General features: G+C 37.2%; 1 protein-coding gene across 1 annotated transcript in view; it reads right to left on the bottom strand.

Annotated features, from left to right (window-relative positions):
* The window catches only part of METTL24 (methyltransferase like 24), a 201,550-nt gene that overhangs the window by 78,994 nt on the left and 108,290 nt on the right, over positions 1 to 14,266 (bottom strand). The window lies entirely within an intron of this gene.

Genomic DNA, 14,266 nt, shown 5'->3' with positions numbered 1-14,266 from the left:
TTGTTGATAAATCATCCACCAATCTTGACCCCACATTTCTCCTCATAGAGCCCAGCCTCCCGGATAATCTGTTCTGCATATATGTTGAAAAGGTATGGAGATAGGTCACTGTAGTACCTATTAATTCCCACATTAAAAAACAAAACAAAGGAAAAACAACAACAAAAAAACCTCCTGAGAACTCTATGAAGCCAAGCAGTACTGTACTACATAGTGTTTTCCCTGTTTCAGAAATATATACCCAGGCCTCTGGGTAAACTTGAGCTTCTAAGTCTTTCTTTCCATTAATATTATTAATTTTTAATTTTTTAGAGAACGTATATAAATTGTATTGGTTTTTCATTTGGTAATCAATATGCATTTTGTTTCATGCCCCATTAATTTGCAATTGATAAGTAAGTAAGGAATATGTCTGATCAACCCCTTATTGGATACAGCCTTTCCCTGTCCCTTTACCCAACTTACCTATTTACTCCCTTCTCCCTCCCTTCCTATCCCTGGTACCCATCCAAGAATTAGTCTATCAGTATGAAACATTTTCTTAGCTTTTTATAATAGTGGTCTTATATCAAGATTAAGGAGTTATGGGGTGTAGTCCATAGGGAGTTGTGCTGTTAATCCAAAGGTCATACTCCCCTGGGGCTTTGAATCCACCAGCAGTAACCGGGGAGAAAGATGGACAATCTTCTGTGCAATTTACAGCCCCTGAAAACCCGCTGGAGAGTCAATTATGAGATGTTCTTACTTGATGGCAATCTGTTTGAATTTCAAGTATTCAATGACTGTCATTTTGTGATTGATTTATGTGATTCAGTATGCTGTCTTTTAGATTCATCCTTGTTACGTAGTCTTCACAAATTCATAATTATTCTTTAGTTTTGTACTACATGTGCAACTACAGCATAGACACTCATTTCTTTAGCCATTGATTTACTGACAGGCACTAGAGTTGTTTTCATCTCCTCATTATTGTAAACAATGCTGTGATGAACATTATTGTTGTTGTTGTTGATTGCCTTCGAGTCGAACATGACTCATAGCGATCCTATGAACAAAAGGTCTCAAGCCCCTTTATAACTATCGACATTTATCAAAGTTCATAGAGTTTCTGAAAGCATGTTATTTAGGAAGTGGATGCCAATTCCAAGCAATGAACATAGATGTACATATATCTACTCTTATATAATTTGCATTTCTTTAGAATAAGATACCTAGTCGTGGTATTGCTGGAATTAATACACAGTAATTGGTATAGCTAGACCAAACTGAATGTTCATTCCCAACGTTCTAGTATATATTACAAAAAGAAATAACTAAGACCGCTACCTCATGAGTCTACAGATACTCCATTTAAAACTGACATAAGAAAATTATGTAGGCAAGACATATCCTTTGTGTGCCAAACAGAAAGCAAAAAGAGAAAAATGTGTATCTATTCATGAGTTGAAACAAAAAGGGCTTAGAGTCAGGGAGACGCACTGCCACCTCAAAGGTGTAAGGTTCAGATCCACCAGGCTCCCTGGCAGAAAGATGGGCAATTTCTTGCTGTGTGATTTACTGCTTCTGAAACCCATGGGAGCATCGACTATGAATGAGCTGGCTTCTACTCAAATGTATGGAACAACAAATCAAAATGAAACACAAGGTATGCAAATTTTGTATGCAAACCAACATAAAATTAAAAAAAAAATTAAAAAGTAGGACTTAAAAATATGATATACATCTTTACGGACCACAGCACAGAGCAGGACCAGAGGAGAAAGCAGTGGTCTGGGGGCCAGCCCTACAGGGAACAGGAACTAACAGCACTCCCCTGAGGATGCTTCCAGAGACACATTCATTGATTATATCTGAGGGTTTGGGTGGAGCTCCCTAGTTCCAGAAAGAAAACAGAAACAAATTGCTGACAGCCTCTGGCTAGAGCTCTGGCTTAAAGCCAGCACTAGCCTAGGGACATAGGAAGAGGGAAGCTCATTCTAACAAATAACTGTCTCAGACAGTTCAGTAACTACATAGTTCCAGTATCACTGGGAGTGTGCTGTTGTTGGTCTTTGGTGCGACTGAGTCCAGTATGACTCATAGCAATCCTATGAACAACAGAGCTGAACCTTTTCCTGTCCTGTGCCATTATCATCATCCCTGACACTTGAGCCCATTGCCACAGTCACTGTGTCAATCCATCTCGTTGAGGGTCTTCCTCACTTTTGTTGACCAAAAGCCTCTCTTAGCAACATGCACAAAGTATATGCAACAAAGTTTTGTCATCTTTGCCTCCAAGAAGCTTTCTGACTGCACTTTCTCCAAGAGCTATCTGTTTTTATCTTTTGACAGTCCATGGGATATTCAGTCCTCTTCTCAAACACCACAGCTCAAAAGCATCAATCATTTTGTTATCCTTATTCATTGTCCAGCTCTCAGATACACAGCAAGTGAGAAGACCTAAAATGCTTTTATAAGACCAGATACTGAAGTTATTGCAAAGTTATTAAGTCATGAAGGACAAACCAAAAAAAGAAAGAAAAAAGCAAAAACAAACCAAAAATCTCCCATTGAAAATGAGCCAGCAAATAAAAATTCCAAAATGCACACAGAACTCAAATGAGAAGAAAAACAGCCAATCACAACAACTATTAAAGCTCTATTTTCTTCTAAGACTAAATTCACGCTTTCATTTGTGGTTTTATTGAGCATTGCTTCATGTATTTTTGTCATTTATGTGGCTTCTTTAGTGAAGTATTTGTTCAAATCTTTTGCACATTTTTCTTTTGAGTTGTCTTATTTTTTATTTGCAAGTGGCTTTTTTAATGTATTCTAGATACAAGTTCTTTGTCAGATACATATGTGGCGAATATTTTCTTGCAGCTTTTATGTCTTTAACAGTATGTTCTGATGAACAGAAGGCTTCAATTTTTACAGAAATCAATGTCTCCTTTTTATGGCATTTTTTCCCCCACCTTAAAGTCCTAAAAATTTTCTGCAGGAATTTTTTCTGAGAAGTTTTATAATTTTAGTTGTTATGCTTAGCAATTAAGTCTAATTGTTTTAGTGACATTTGTTGAAAAGACTGTAATTTTTCCCTCTGAATTACATTGGGCTCTCTCAAAAGTCAGTTAATCATACATATGTGTCCATTCCGCAAATTATCCTGATGTTCTATTAATCTATATGTCTTTCTCTATGTCAATACTATATGATACTATCTTGACAGCTGTAGCTTTAAAGTCAATCTTAAATTCAAGTAGCATAAGTCCTCAACTTTGTTCTTTTAAAAAAATAGCAATTGCTTGTCATTATAACTCCCTTTCCTTAAACATATATTTCAGGAATTATTTCATATTAATAAATAAAGATTTGGTTTGTTTTTTGGGTTTTTTTCCCCTTTAGCTGTGGTGTAAGCAAAATGACTTTTCTAGCTGATTAACTTTGGTTTCTACCACATGGCTGGGTGGAAATATCCAAACCAGGTAAATGGCTTACGATGAGATTGGTTAGTTTTGTCATCTCACCAGGTTTAAATTTAGTAATTTCATAGGAGGGAGCTCCGGTGGCCTAGTAGCAAGAAGCTGTGCTGTGATTCTGAAGGCATGTGGATTGAGGGCACCAGTTGCTCTGTGGGAGAAGGAAGGTCAATCTCCTCCCATCCAATTAATAGCCCCTGAAAACCTGCTGGAGAGCCAGCTATAGATTGATTCCGACTCTATGATACACAACAACCACAGTTTCACAGCAGAAGATAGGAATCTCATTAACAACACATAAAAGAAGTAAAAGAAAATGTAGTGTGTGTCCTTTGGGACCAGGGATTCCTGTGCCTGTCAGATCAGGACTTACATGAGAACACTAGCAGAAGCCTAAATGAAGAACCAGCGATAGATAGAGACAGAGCTGACCTAGGGCTAATGCGCACAGAGTCAGAGCCAGGGACTTTACCCGAGCTTGGTAAAGGACTAGGGAGAGATGTGATAACTGCCAAGACAAACAAAGCTTTTAAACACTGACCTAAGCAATGAGGCAGAAGGTCAAAGGACATGCAAGCACACTTAAGAAGTGGTCTTGACTTAGGAATTATATCCGCTTGCTAAGCTAAATTGTAATCTATTAACTTCCCCAGTAAACCCTATAACCTTGAGTATGGTTCTATGAGGTCTGCAGTAAACCCTATGATCTTGAGTATGGTTCTGTGAGGTCTGTGTAGCTACTGCAGTGGATTTTGGATCTAGACGAGTAGTATGATTGGTGTTAGAATAGTAGAAGTAGGTGCAGTAACATGGAGTTCATGTTAGACCTTCTGGGAGCTGGATTCGTACTGTGGCTGTTGTTGATAGTGACTGTTACCCTCTGTGAAGTTAAAAGACGTCACACATGACCATCTTGCTGCCTACACTCTTTTTCACAGTTATTGTTGTTGTTACATGCCATAGTGTCAGAACCAACTTCTAGCCAATCCCTAGCAAGTTCTCTGAGGCTCTAAATCACATACTGCTTTTCTTTCTCCCCCAGAATAGTTTGTATATTCAATTTGCCTTTAGGGTGGCAGCACAAAGCCACTAGGCCATCAGGTCAGTAGCCTATGAGCAATGTTTTTTGGGTTTGTTTATTTTTTTAAATTATTTCATATTGGTTTGCTTACAAAGTTTGAACACATTGTTTCACACTATTTTCATTTTATAAAATTAATTACCATTGAACTATGTCCATAATTAACCTGTCTTTGCAGGTTTTTTATTTAACCACTTTGAAAATGATGGATTTCCTACCTTTTGCTATGATAAATAATGCTGTAAAAAGTAACTCTGATAAAAAATTCACACAAAGGAATATAGCTGTAGAGCAAATTCATGGACACAAAATTGCTGGATCAAAGATTGTTTACATTTGCCCTTATGACAAATATTGCAAACCTGCCCTGAATATAGGTTCTGCAGTTTACATTCTTGTTACTTTTGGTCTTTGATGGATGATGGGTGAAAATACTGCCTTAAGTGTAGTTTTAGTTACACTTCTCCTACTTTGAGTCATCTTGAGTACTTTTCACATGATACTTTTCTACTTACTGTTTTTTCAATCTTTATCTAATTTTCTATGAAGTTGTTGAACTGAATTGGTGAATACTTTAAATATCAGTAAAATGAATTCTCTCATTAAATAAGTTATTAATGATTTTCCCAATTTGTTGTCTTATAATTTTTCATACTTGGAGTATATATAAAATTTCTATTTATGTGCAATTAAGAATTCTTTTCTTTCATTCCTTTTTACAATATAATTATCCTTGTTGTTGTTGAGAATGAATTCAGCAGAACATACCCAATAAAAACTATATTAATAACAATGCACACACATGTTTATCACAGCTTTGTTTACAATAGCAAGGAGTTGGAAACAACCTAAGTGCCCATCAACAAACGAATGGATAGAGAAGCTGTGGTATATTCACACAATGGAATACTATGCTGCATTGAAAAACAAGGAACTCATGCAATATTATTCAAAATGGGTGACCCTGGAGGACATTATGCTGAATGAAGTCTCTCATTCACAAAAGGACAAATACTGCATGGTGCCACTGTTGTAAAACAGGACTGACATGGGGGGTGGGGAAAGACTGAGAAAGATGGGATAAATAATGTATACTGCATTGAAACAGATGAGGGAGAAAACTGTTGAAAAGGGATATGTGATTAGGTATTTTTGTCATGACAGGAGTCCAGAGCAAAGGCTGCATAGTAGAGTGGACCTTGGGGGAGGGATTGTAAAACAATGAAAAAATTTTTCTTTTACTTTTCCAGGAGGGGAGTATACTGGGGGGGGGGGGAGGAGAAAAGTGCAACAATGAATGAATGGAAACCCAAAGTCTTTGTAAATTTTCATTGAAATTAATTTAAAACACCCCACAAAACTATATTACAGTAACTTGGATCAGGACAAAGAAATAAATGTTGCTATAAAAAGACAATACAAAGGCTCCCTGTTGTTTTGGAGATGTTCTCTCTCTATTGCATCAATTTCAGTATCCTAGTAGTGATATCAGATTACATGTTTGTTATTGAAGGAAACTGGGAAAAGAATATATCCGTATTTTTTACAACTGCATGTGACTCTATAATCATAGAAAATAAAGTATTTATTTAAAAAGAGTTCTAATGCAATTAAAAAAATAAAAAGATGGTAGAATTCTTGTTTTATCCCAACTTTGATAAGAATATTTCCATTGGTTTCACATTCATTATTTACCCTTAGCCTAAGAGATAATAGTAAAGTAGGATAGAAATTTGTTAAATATATGAGAAATCAGAATAAATTTTAATAGATTAAATTCATATATAAATATATTAGAAGTTCTGATAAAATAGTGTTACTCATTCATTCCTTTTCATGGCATTTTTAAATTATTATTTGCAGAGATAACTGTTTAAAATCTTTCCAAAGAGGGTAAGGAGATGAGGCTTAAGATTAAGAGTACACTTCAGCTGTTAAACAGAATGAATACAAACAAACCACATGTCAGCTATAGAGCATCAGGCATAAAGAGAGAAGTCTTAATAGGTAGCAAAGGAAAGAGGCAAATTATCTAAAATGGAATTGGAACTAGACAGTGAATCTCCCAACAATAAAAGATGAGTGAATACAGTGATAATTCAAGCCATGAAAAAACATGGAAGAATTATATATATCTACAAGCAAATCTGTCTTGGAGGAAATGCGACCAGAGTGCTCCTGACCATCAAACATGGTACAACACAATCTCACATAATTTAGTCATGTTGTCAGGAGGGACTAGTCATTGGAAGAAGACATCATGCTGGGAAAAGTGAAGGGTCAGAGAAAGAAGGAAGACCCTCAAAAAGATAGACTGACATATTGACTATAACAATGGGTTCAGGCATATCAGAGATGGTGAGGATAGAGGAACAGGATATGACAAGATTCACAGAATCACTATGAGATAGTTGTAGTCAAATCTTCAGCACCTAACATTGGTAAGTGAAAGAAGGGAGCTCTGGTGGCATTGTTCATACAGAATTATGTGGTTAACAAAAAGACCATGAACCTACTGTTGGCTCAAATCCAATAGTGGCTCCACAGAAGAAAGATGGACAATCGTCTATGCAATTTATAGCCTCAGAACCCTAAAGGATGTTCAGCTGTGAGTCCTTTCCAAGTGGAGGTCAATAAGTCAGTGAGTGTTTGAAGTGAAAGAGATCAGTCTGAAAAGACTACATACTAAGTCATTTCAATTATATGACATTCTGGAAATGATTAAACACACAATATAAAAAAAAAAATCAGTGCTCTGCCAGCCCCGCCAGAATCGCCAGCCCTACCAGAATTGCCAGCCCCACAGGACACCTGCCAGACATCTACAACCTGAGTGAAGTTCCTGCTCATGCCAACCCAGACAACTAGCCCCACCAGGCACAAGCTGGACATCTGCAACCTGAGTGAGGTCCCTGCATGTCCCTACCCAGGAAGCTACCCTGCCAGGTGAGATACAGACAGCTGCAGCCTGAGTGAGGTCCCCACGCATGCCCAGCCGGGCAGCTAGGCCAGCCAGGTGTGAGCTGGACAGCTGAAGACTGAGCGAGGTCCCCACGCATGCCCACTTGGGCAGCTAGCCCCGCGAGGTGCAAGCTGGACAGCTAGAACTTGAGTGAGGTGTCCAGGTGTGCACATGAGGGCAGCGAGCCCCACCGTTCATGAGTGGGACAGCTGCAATCTGAGTGAGATCTCCATGTGTGCTCACCTGGGCACCTAAAATATGAGAGAGGTCCCCAAGCGTGACCACCTGATGGGCATCTGAGCACACACCCACCTGGCATATGCCTGTGCGTGTGTCTGCCCTGACTGTTCCCCACCCCTACACCCTACATTCAGCCTCACAGCTCCTCATGTCCAGTCAACTAACTGCCTTTAATATGGAGCACCTTGGTCTGACTTAGCTGTAACAATTATCCGACAGAAGAGGACATTTTCACAGGCCCTGAATCGACATATCCCTTGGTTCAGAAGTTCAGAGAGACACACACCTTACACAAGCCCAAAGCAAGATGTCATCCCCCCCAAAAAAGTGACACAGTGCCAATGGATTTCCTGAAGCCAGGAAGTCTGATGGAACTTTCAGACACAGAATTTCAAAGAACAATGATTATTTTCAATAGGTGAGGGGAAAACTTTAAGAATTACAGGATGCTGCAAGCAAAAGCCAGGAGGAGCTTTAAAAAAACAATCCAAAACAATGCAGATAAAACAAATGAGGCACTAAAAGGCTCTGGAAAAAACAAGAAACCACAATCCAAAATATGAGGTCCAATGCCTTAGAGGCTGTCAACATGATGGAGGTACCGATGAACAGAATTGAAGAGACTGGAAACAGAACCAGTGAAATAGAATGTAAAACAAACATTAACAAAACTGTAAAAGGAAATAGACAACACCACTATAGTAGTGGGAGATTTCAATAGACCACTCTCAAGAAAAGATAGAACTACCAGAAAGAAACTGAACAAAGATGCTGAAGAATTAAACCACACAATAAACCAACTTGATCTCATAGATATTTATAGGCTAATGCACCCAAAAAAGCACAGTATACCATCCCCAATGTGCATGAAACATTTTCCAGAATAAATCACATTTTAGGTCACAAGACAAGCATTAATAAATTAAAAAAAAAACCCATAGAAATAATACAAAGCATCTTCTCAGACCACAATGTTACAATATTAAAAATTAATAACAAGAAGATAAAGAAGAAAAAACCCCACATGCATTTGGAAATTGAACAACACCTTGCTTAACTATGAGTGGGTACTGGAAGAAATAAAAAATGAAATTAAAAAGTTTCTTGAAACAAATTACAATGAAAACATCACTTACTAAAACCTCTCAGAAACAGCCAAAGCAGTTATCAGAGGTTAATTTATAGCAATAAGCAAAAACACCAAAAGGCAGGGAAAAAATGACCATTGACTTTCTAAACCAACATCTCAAACAAATTGAAGAACAGCAAGAAAACCCAACACCCTCTAAAAAAACCCTGAAATTATAAAAATTAGGGCAGAAAAAAATTAAATAGAAAACAGAAAAACAATTGAAACCATCAACAAAACTAGGAGTTGGTTCTGTGAAAAGGTCAATAAAATCAACAGATCCCTATCAAAACTAACAAAGGAAAAGACACAAAGAATTAAAATAAAAGATGAAATAGACAATGTCACACAGAACCAAGTAAAATAAAAATATTATGAAAAACTATATTAAAAAATATGAAAACCTAGAGGAAATGGACAAATACTCAGAAATGCACAACCTACCTAAACTGACACAAACCAAAATTGAACACCTGAACAGAACAGATCCACTACAAAAGAAATTGAAAAGGTAATAAAATAACTTTAAGCCAAAAAAACCCATGGAACAGATGGTTTTACAGGTGAATTTTATCAAACATTCAGAGAAGAACTGTCTCCAATTCTACATAAACTATTTCAAAAAATAGAAAAAGATGGAATTCTCCCAAACTCCTATGAAATAAACATATCCTTGATGCCAAAGTCAGGTAAAGACACCACTGAATTAGAAAACTATAGGCCAATCTCTCATGAACATAGATGCAAAAATCCTGAATAAAATACTGGCCAATTACATCAATTCAGCATGACCAAGTGGGATTCATAACAGGTATGCAAGGATGGTTCAACATAAGAGAAACAATCAGTGTAATTCATCACATTAACAAACCAAAGAACCAGAACCACCTGATCCTATCAATTGATGCAGAAAAGACCTTTGACAAAACCCAACACCTTTTCCTGGTTAAAACACTCAACAACATAGGATTAGAGGGGAAAGTATATACACAAACCCGAGAGCCAACATTGTTCTCAATGGAGAGAGATTAAAGGTATTCCCCTTGAGAACAAGAATTAGGTAAGGATGCCTACTATCACCTCTCCTGTTCAATATTTTATTGGAAGTCTTAATGATAGCAATAAGACAAGAGAAGGAAATAAGAGGTATCCAAATTGTCAAAGAGGAGGTGAAATTATTTCTATATATGATATGATAGTATATATAGAAAACCCTAAAGACTCAGCAAGAAAACTACTGGACATAGTTGACCAATTCAGGATACAAGATCAACATGCAAAAATCAATTGGATCTCTCTATAGTGACAAAGAGAATACAGAACTGAGGTAAGAAAAACAAGACCCATCACAATAGCTAACCACAAGATTAAATACTTAAGAGTAAATCTAACCAGAAGCACAAAGGATCGATTTTAAGAAAATTACAAAACATTACTACAAGAAACAAAAAGAGACCTGCAGAAATGGAAGAATATACCTTGTTCATGGATAGGAAGACTCAATATTGTGAAAATGACAAACTACCAAAAGCAATTTACACGTTCATTGCAATCGCAATACAAATACCAATTTCATTCTTCAACAAGATGGAAAAGGCAATCTTGAATTTCATTTGGAATGGAAAGAGGCACCAAATAAGCAAAGCACTCCTTAAAAAGAGAAACAAGGTAGGAAGCATCTCAGGCCCTGATTTCAAATCCTATTGCACACTGTGGTCGTCAAGATAGCGTGGTACTGGTATAACAACAGACACATAGATCAACGGAATAGAATTGAGGACCCAGAAATTAGCCCATCTACCTATGGACAATGATTTTTGACAAGGAGATGAAATCAGTTAAGTGGGGAAACGACAGCTTTTTTAACAAAAGGTGTTGGCAAAATTGGGAAACTATCTGCAGAAAACTCAAGCAAGAGCCACACCTCACTTCATACACAAAAACCAACTCAAAGTGGATCAAGGACCTAGGACTAAAACAAGGACTATAAACTTCATTAGAGAAAAGCTTAGAAGAACTTTAGAAGCCCTAATCTACAGCATTAACAGTCTTCCAAACATTTTGAAAAACCTACAACCAGGAGAAGATAAAATAGATGAGTGGGACCTTCGAAGAATAAAATCCCTATGCACATACAAAAACTTCTCCAACAAGGTAAAAGGGGAAGCCACAGACTGGGGGGGGGGGGGGGGGGGGGGAGGGTGGAAATGGTAATGATATGTCTGATAAGGAGCTTATATCTAGAATTTATAGACTACTCGAGCACCACAGCAAGATAAATGCAAACAACCCAATCAGACACTTCACCAGAAAAGACATTCAGAAGGTGAACAAACACATGAAAAAATGTTCAAAACCCCTAGCTCTAAGAGAGATGCAAACAAAAATAACTATGAAATATCATCTCACCCCAGTTAGATTAGCAAAGTTTGACAGAACAGCAAAAAACAAATGCTGGCAAGGTTGTGGAGAAACTGGAACCCTATTCACTGTTGGTGGGAGTGTAAAATAGTGTAACTATTATGGAAGGCAGTGTGGCACTTTGTCAAAAAGTTGGAAAGAGAAATACCATTTGACCCAGCAATTCCACTACCGGTATACCCTAAAGAAATCATGTCTGCTACCCAGGCAGATATATGCACACTCACATTCATTGTGTCTTTGTTCACAATAGCAAAGAGTTGGAAATAACGTGGGTGTCCATCAGCAAACTAATAGATAGAGAAGCTATGGTATATTCACACAATGGAATACTATGATGCATTGAAAAACAAGGAACTCATGAAATATTATTCAAAATGGGTGACCCAGGAGGATATTATGCTGAGTGAAATATCTCAGTCACAAAGGAACAAACACTGCATAATGCCACTGCTACAAAAAGGACTGACATTTGGGTTAGGGGGAACCTATGAAAAGAGGGTTTAAATAATGTATACTGCATTGAAAGAGATGAGGAAGACAACTGTTTGAAAGTACTATAAGATAAGGTATTATTTTCATGACAAGAGTCCAGAATGAGAGCTTCATGGGAGAGTTGACTTGGGGGCAGGGGATGGACTATATAATAATGAAAAGGGTTTGTTGGTTGGTTGGGGTTTTTTTCTTTTCAAAGAGAAAAACCAACTGGAGGGAGAAGTCTATATAAACTTTCATTAAAATTTCAATTAAAAAAATAAGTCAATAGTTTCTAGGGGTTCATGGACTGCCAGGGGAGAATACATAGATGCAGTGAAGGAATTTTTTTTTTACTCATGGTGACCTTCCATCAGGTTTCTGACACAGAAATCTTAACAGGAAGAGACTGTCAATCTTTCTACTATAATTGGCTGATAGATTTAAACTTCTGGCCTTTCAGTTAGCGACCCACCACATGACACATTACACTACCAAGGCCTTAGAGGAGATTTTTAAGGCTGTGAAACTATAATGTGACATACTGTGCATTTGTTAAAACCCACATGACATGATGCACTGGATAAAAGCCACAGAACTGTATATCTTAGTAATAATGTAGTGATGTTGGTTCATTAACAGTAACAAATGTACCACATTAATGTTAGATGTTAATAATAGGGAAAACTCTGTGTGTGTATGCATGTCTGTATACATGTATGTGAAAACTCTTTGTAATATTAAATTATTTGAAAATCTTAAAAATAGAGCCCATTAACTTAAAAAGAAAGCTTAAGCCCAACTTAAGAAACTATAAATTAGTTCAAATATACCCATAAATACAAGAAGCATGTATGACATGAACTCATCTATTTAAAGACAAAGATTATTGGACTGGTTTTAAAAACAGATTCCAAACAAAATCCATCTTGAGGAGTTAACAGGCTAGGAATAAGGAGAGAAAGGGGAATAGCATTAGTAAAGTTGGGTGAAGGGAAAGATAATACACAATAAAGAGTTGATTAGACATTGAAATGAATTAATTATATTATATGGATGACATAACTGCTGAAACTGAGGACAGCCTGAAACACAGGCTGCAGAGGACCAAAGCTGTAGCCTGTAATATGAATTGAAGCAAAGATTCTCATGTCTGAACCATTATAGATGGAAAAGAGATTGAGATTGTTAGCACTGTCACCTTGTTTGGGTCCACAATCAACACTCATGGCACCACCAATCAGGAAATCAAAAGACAAATTGCATTAGGCAAATCTGCTGTCAGGGACCTCTCCAGAGTGCTGAAGAGAAAGAATGTCAGTATGGAGACTAAGTTGTACCTGATCCAGGCCATGGTTTTCACAATTACTTGTTATGCATCAGAGATTTGGACAATGACCAAAGATCATAGAAAAAGAAATGATGCCTTTGAGTTGTGGTGCAGGAGAAGAGTACTGAATACACTGTACACTGCCAAGAGAATAAACGGGTCTGCCCTGGAGAGGATGAAACCAAGCAAGCTTCTCTGGAGGCAAGGATTTTGAAAGTTCATCTCACATACTTTGAACATGTTGCCAGTAGGGACTGGTTCTTGGAGAAGGATATTATGCTTGGAAGAGTGAAAAGACAGTGTAGGAGAGCAAGACCCCAGATGAAATGAAATTGACACAATAACTTAGGTAATGGTAGTAGATGTGCCAGACACAGAGAGATTGGCTCAGGATAGAGCAGGGTTCAGGGCTATTTAGCATAGGGCCATTATAAATTGTAGTCAATTCAATGTCATATAACAACAACAACAATGATAATAAATCTGAAACAAAATGAATATGAATGAGTGGATGAAAAATGAGTATGATTTGTTAGCTTCCACTCAAATAAAACCACAATCCAACTATATATTGGATACATGTCTTATAAGACACAATAAACAATGGCAAAATAATGAAAGAAAAGAAGCTAGAATGGTATTTTGTATAAATCCCTATCAAAAGAAAGTCAGCATGGCAGAATATTATCAGATAAAATGGAATTTAAGATAAAAATTATTTCTAGAGATAAAAAGTTATACATGTTGTGTTGTTGTTAGGTGCCATCAAGTTGAGTATGATTCATAGCAACCCTATGAACAAAAGATCTGAACCCTGCTCTATCCTGTGTCATCCTCACACTTCCTGGCACACAAGAACCCACTGCAGCAATTTGTCAACCCACCTGGTTGAGGGTCTTCCTCCTCTTCATCGACCCTCCACCTTTCTCAACATCATGTCCCTCTCGAAAGGATAGTACCTCCTAGCTATATGTCCAAAATATATTAGGTGAAACCTCATCACTGCAGATTTTCCCAGTGCAGTGTCTCCTTATTTCCTGACTGCTCATACCAAGGATGGTTTTTGTTGTTTTTTTTTTTTAAATTTAGGTTGTTTATTTTTCATTTCAATGAACATCTACAGAGATTTTGGGATTCCATTCATTCATTGTTGCACCCTTCTCCCCGCACA

This window comes from Elephantulus edwardii, unplaced genomic scaffold (assembly GCF_000299155.1).
Source record: "Elephantulus edwardii isolate Elephantulus edwardi_28Jun2011 unplaced genomic scaffold, EleEdw1.0 scaffold00002, whole genome shotgun sequence".
Taxonomy (NCBI): domain Eukaryota; kingdom Metazoa; phylum Chordata; class Mammalia; order Macroscelidea; family Macroscelididae; genus Elephantulus; species Elephantulus edwardii.
Note: the sequence above shows the minus strand (reverse complement) of the source record. Positions and strands in the feature narration are given on the sequence as shown.